Source organism: Oncorhynchus tshawytscha, linkage group LG14 (assembly GCF_018296145.1).
Source record: "Oncorhynchus tshawytscha isolate Ot180627B linkage group LG14, Otsh_v2.0, whole genome shotgun sequence".
Lineage (NCBI taxonomy): Eukaryota > Metazoa > Chordata > Actinopteri > Salmoniformes > Salmonidae > Oncorhynchus > Oncorhynchus tshawytscha.
In genome coordinates this window covers 36,745,812-36,751,392 of record NC_056442.1, presented here as the reverse complement: position 1 = coordinate 36,751,392, position 5,581 = coordinate 36,745,812, and the positions used below count along the sequence as shown (strand labels likewise).

General features: G+C 39.9%; 1 long non-coding RNA gene across 2 annotated transcripts; it reads right to left on the bottom strand.

Annotated features, from left to right (window-relative positions):
• Positions 1 to 278: 278 nt before the first annotated feature.
• On the bottom strand, positions 279 to 5,187 carry LOC112267137. Of its 2 annotated transcripts, none has more exons than XR_002956056.2 (7): positions 4,976 to 5,187; positions 4,757 to 4,854; positions 4,540 to 4,620; positions 4,234 to 4,393; positions 3,644 to 3,895; positions 3,410 to 3,519; positions 279 to 544 (listed from the first exon to the last, which is right to left on the bottom strand). It is a non-coding gene; the product is annotated as an uncharacterized LOC112267137 (long non-coding RNA). The 2 variants fall into 2 exon arrangements; XR_002956055.2 differs by having other exon boundaries at positions 3,644 to 3,664.
• Between the last annotated feature and the right edge of the window lie 394 nt (positions 5,188 to 5,581).

Below are 5,581 nucleotides of genomic sequence, written 5' to 3'. Positions count from 1 at the left end.
TGAAGCATTTATTTGGGCTGCAATCTGAGATGCAGTTACCTCTAATGAACTTATCCTCTGCAGCCGAGGTAACTCTGGGTCTTCCTTTCCTGTGGCGGTCCTCATGAGAGCCAGTTTCATCATTGCGCTTGATGATTTTGCAACTGCAAGTTCTTGACTGACCTTCATGTCTTAAAGTAATGATAGACTATAATTTCTCTTTGCTTATTTGAGCTGTTCTTGCCATAATATGGACTTGGTCTTTTACCAAATATGTCTATCTTCTATATATATATATATATATATATATATATATATATATATATACTGTATATATTATGTATGCTAATTGTAATCTCTACATCCTCACACTAGTGGGCTTTGTGAGGGTTCCCAGGTGATGACAGAAGTGGTCATTGAGACAGGGCTGGTTGCTCATGAACTCCATGGTGCTGGAGAAGCAGAGGGAGGTACAGAGCTGGGCCAGCGTGTCACTGCAGAGCAGCTGACGGTCCGTCTTCACCGTCTCAAAAGACCTCAACCTCCTGTCTGGCTCCCAGCCCTCCTTGAGAGTGTAAAGGGAACAGGTGCATCTGATCCAGGGCAGTGGAGAGTCAATGTCCCATCAATCAGCGTCCCAAATGGCATCCTATTCCCTATATAGTGCATTACTATTGACCAGGGCCTCAGTCAAAATTAGTGCACTATCAATGGCATAGGGTGCCATTTGTGATTTAGACCATGAGTCATCTGGGTAAATATAAGTATGAAACTGTTAGTGGCAGAGACGCAGAGCTATGTGCATGTCCTTATCTAGAAGTTTCCCACAGTGCAATACTGTACAGTACAACACAGTACAATCTTCATACATCAGTGGGTGCCACCCCCTGCTACATTTTTAATTGCTTTACATGTTTGTCACTTATGGGATAATATATTAACTCTCATTTTTATAACGTTTTTATGTCCTTGTCTTTTTTTTGTGCCCAAAAAGTCCATCAGCTCCTTTTTCTCTTGTGGGTTTGAAGAGTAATTTATCTCTTTAATGTCTTAATCCATTTCTTGGCAGACCATAGCCAGGAGGAGTGCAGCCAAATAAAAGCCCTGCCAGTCAACTAGGCATTCAGTACACACACCCAAAGAGAACCCAAGCAGTTCTGTACACACATATCACGCCAAAAGAGTGTTTTAGTCTACTGATGGATGTGAGAAGTTAGACTACTAGTACTTAAATCTGTTACTAAAACTGTACTTTGTTATGCTGCTGGTTTAGGTTTTCTTTAGACTTTTACTTTGACTGAACTAATATTGTATTTAGGCTACTGAATATACAGAAACCAAAAGATAGGTGCCAGGTGAAATTTCTTAAATATGAATCTGTCAAGCAAGTGCATACAACATTTGCTCTGGCCTTTAGCTATCAAACATTTACTCTGACTGGCAGTCAGCTACCATACAAATGATTCTTACAAAAATCTGTACATGCCATATAGGAACTATACATTTAGGTGTGTAGAAGTTTACCTCTAGTACCCTGTGCTACTTCAATTATAAAATGCTATATTTCTGTAACATTATGCATGAAATGTTGCTTAATTATTTCTCACCTAACATGTATAACGTTGTAACCATCCTTTACTCATGAACTGAGAACTAACCATCATTTACTCATGAACAGAGAACTAACCATCCTTTACTCATGAACAGAGAACTAACCATCCTTTACTCATGAACTGAGAACTAACCATCCTTTACTCATGAACTGAGAACTAACCATCCTTTACTCATGAACTGAGAACTAACCATCCTTTACTCATGAACTGAGAACTAACCATCCTTTACTCATGAACAGAGAACTAACCATCCTTTACTCATGAACTGAGAACTAACCATCCTTTACTCATGAACTGAGAACTAACCATCATTTACTCATGAACAGAGAACTAACCATCCTTTACTCATGAACAGAGAACTAACCATCCTTTACTCATGAACTAACCATCCTTTACTCATGAACTGGTAACTAACATCCTTTACTCATGAACTGAGAACTAACCATTTTTTAATTTACTCATCCTTTACTCATGAACTGGAGTTAACAAGAACTAACTATCCTTTACCATCCTTTACTCATGAACTGAGAACTAACCATCCTTTACTCATGAACTGAGAACTAACCAAGAACTAACCTTTTACTCATGAACTGGTAACTAACCATCCTTTACTCATGAACTGGTAACTAACCATCCTTTACTCATGTTACCAAGAACTAACCATCCTTTACTCATGAACTGAGAACTAACCATCCTTTACTCATGAACTGAGAACTAACCATCCTTTACTCATGAACTGGTAACTAACCATCCTTTACTCATGAACTGGTAACTAACCATCCTTTATTCATGTTACTAAGAACTAACCATCCTTTACTCATGAACTGAGAACTAACCATCCTTTACTCATGAACTGGTAACTAACCATCCTTTACTCATGAACTGAGAACGAACCATCCTTTACTCATGAACTGGTAACTAACCATCCTTTACTCATGTTACTAAGAACTAACCATCCTTTACTCATGTTACCAAGAACTAACCATCCTTTACTCATGAACTGGTAACTAACAATCCTTTACTCATGAACTGAGAACTAACCATTTTTTACTTATGTTAACAAGAACTAACTATCCTTTACTCATGAACTGGATACTAACCATTTTTTACTTATGTTAACAAGAACTAACTATCCTTTACCCATGAACTGAGAACTAACCATCCTTTACTCATGTTACCAAGAACTAACCATCCTTTACTCATGAACTGGTAACTAACTATCCTTTCCCCATGTTACTAAGAACTAACCACCCTTTACTCATGAACTGATAACTAACCATTATTTACTCATGTTACCAAGAACTAACCATGCTTTACTTATGAACTAAGAAATAACCATCCTTTGACTTATGGATTGAGAACTAACCATCCTTTACTTATGAATTTATAACTAACCATACTTTACTTATGAACTGAGAACTAATCATCCTTGACTCATGGATTGAGAACTACCCATCATTTGACTTATGGATTGAGAACTAACCATCCTTTACTCATGGATTGAGAACTAACCATCCTTTACTTATGAATTTATAACTAACCATACTTTACTTATGAACTGAGAACTAATCATCCTTGACTCATGGATTGAGAACTACCCATCCTTTGACTTATGAATTCAGAACTAGCATCCTTTACTAATTTTACCCATAACCTGCCACTGTATCATGCATTCACAACAGCTGTCTACGTGTTCTGGGAATGTAAAATACTCCACTGACTGTTAGCTAGGAGACTGGTCCCAGTCTTCAGCCATGTCAAGAGAGACGGTGTCCCTAGTCCCAGACCATATTTAATTGGAGGATGGATAACCTTACCCTCCTCAGGAACAGACCAATGAACAGGGCCACGGAGAGACAGATCACAGCCAGCACCGAAGTTGTGACGGCCATATGGCCCATTGGGCTTCTCTGGGACTGGGAGGAGACTGTTGGAAGGACAGGAGGGATATATCAACACTGTAACCAATGGGCACTATTTTTTTTATTTTAATGAAAGCCATAGGCTTTGATGACTGTGATAATCAAGGGCAACTTGGAAGAATTTCTTACGTTGTGAAGCTGTAGGAAGACCTGTAGCAGAGGGAAACAGAATAAGGTGGTGAAGAATGAAGTGACTTACATCCATTTAATTACTCATACTGTATGAGCGATGAGGTGACTAATCCATTTCACTCTCATCAAGTGTCATTAATTCATGTCTGATATATCATTCATGTCTGATATCATATCACACCACTGGTCCAGTGGTATAGTATGGCTGCACCGTTGTCCTCTCTTTCTCCTGGAGAAATCTGAACAATTCTGAGATCAAAGAGACAGAGTTCAGACAGGAAGTCAGTTTTCTGTTCCTATCGGTTTGAAACATTTGTCAAGTAAGTAAGCTTAGAATAGCATAGGGTTGTCTAAGAAATTAGAGTTCTTCAGAGGGTAATAATGTCTGTGAAACCCAGACTCTAGGCAACAGGTTTTAAGCCGGAACATTAGAACGTTGTTGTAGGCATCCCAGATGTCTAGAGAGTCAAAAGCAATATGGTGAACGTGATCGTGACCGCCACAATGTACTGTCGCAAAATGTTTAGTTTTGTTTCTCTGAGTGAAGGCAGTGACCTGTGTGTTATTTTCGAATTGTTGATACTTACAGGCAGTAAGGACGAACAGGAGGACACCTCACAGAGTCGGGTGACAGTGCAGGTAGAAAGTGACGACGGTCATGTTGTTGTGTTCAATGAAGCGGAAGGTGTGCATGCTGAGACGCTCCATTCAACTCGACCCTGGTTTGTCCATCATGTGTATGTACACCTTCAATGAGACAAGAGATATGAGTCATACACATACTGTACTCATACACGATTTAGGCGTGACCGGAAACAAAAAAGGCTTCAGTTTCATTTGCAGAGTTATCATAAATCTATAGAAATTAAACTGGGTGAATAATATTGACTCACCCAACAAAGAGGTCATAGTAGGTGCTGTTGTTGGGAACGGGACTTGTTGTTTTGTAGCATCGGTCAAGCAGAACGTGGAACCTTTGGAGAGGAAGAGAGGGACTGATTCTAGAATGCAAGATATTTTTTTTTTTTGTGATACATTGTACATTTTGCAGTATGGTACTTTACAAAAGTTTTTATTGAGGTAGATTTTATCTGCGTATTGTAGTCCTACCTCTCTGTTAGATTGGTGGCTTTCACCCCCACAAAGATTCGGGTCTTCAGATTTATTCCATTCTCTGGAACAATGAGTTTCTGAGTGTAGTCAGTGTCCTGTTTCACAGCAAAACACTAGTCTATTATAAGCACAACAATTGCTTCATATCCTGTAGAAGTGCACTGTGTACTTCTGGCAGCCATGTGCTCAAGGTACACACAAAGACAGACCACTTACACTGTAGAGCCACATACTCAGAGTACTGATGAAGCTGCCACTGTTCTCCCTCACTGCAAGACTCACACCCGATCTGTGGACAATCAAGTGGGGGGAATGTTACAGACACACATACATGGTTTACACTCAATAATGAACACTCTTAATAATGACTCTTTTCTCTGTATATATCAAATCGAATCAAGGAACCCACCAGATACAACCCTAAATCCGTAAACATGGGCACCCTCATAGACATTATCCTGACCAACTTGCCCTCCAAATACACCTCCGCTGTTTTCAATCAGGATCTCAGTGATCACTGCCTCATTGCCTGTATCAGCTATGGGTCCGCGGTCAAACGACCACCCCTCAACACTGTCAAACGCTCCCTAAAACACTTCTGCGAGCAGGCCTTTCTAATCGACCTGGCCCGGGTATCCTGGAAGGATATTGACCTCATCCTGTCAGTTGAGGATGCCTGGTCATTCTTTAAAAGTAATTTCCTCATCATCTTAGATAAGCATGCCCCGTTCAAAAAATGCAGAACTAAGAACACATATAGCCCTTGGTTTACTCCAGACATGACTGCCCTTGACCAGCACAAAAACATCCTGTGGCGGACTG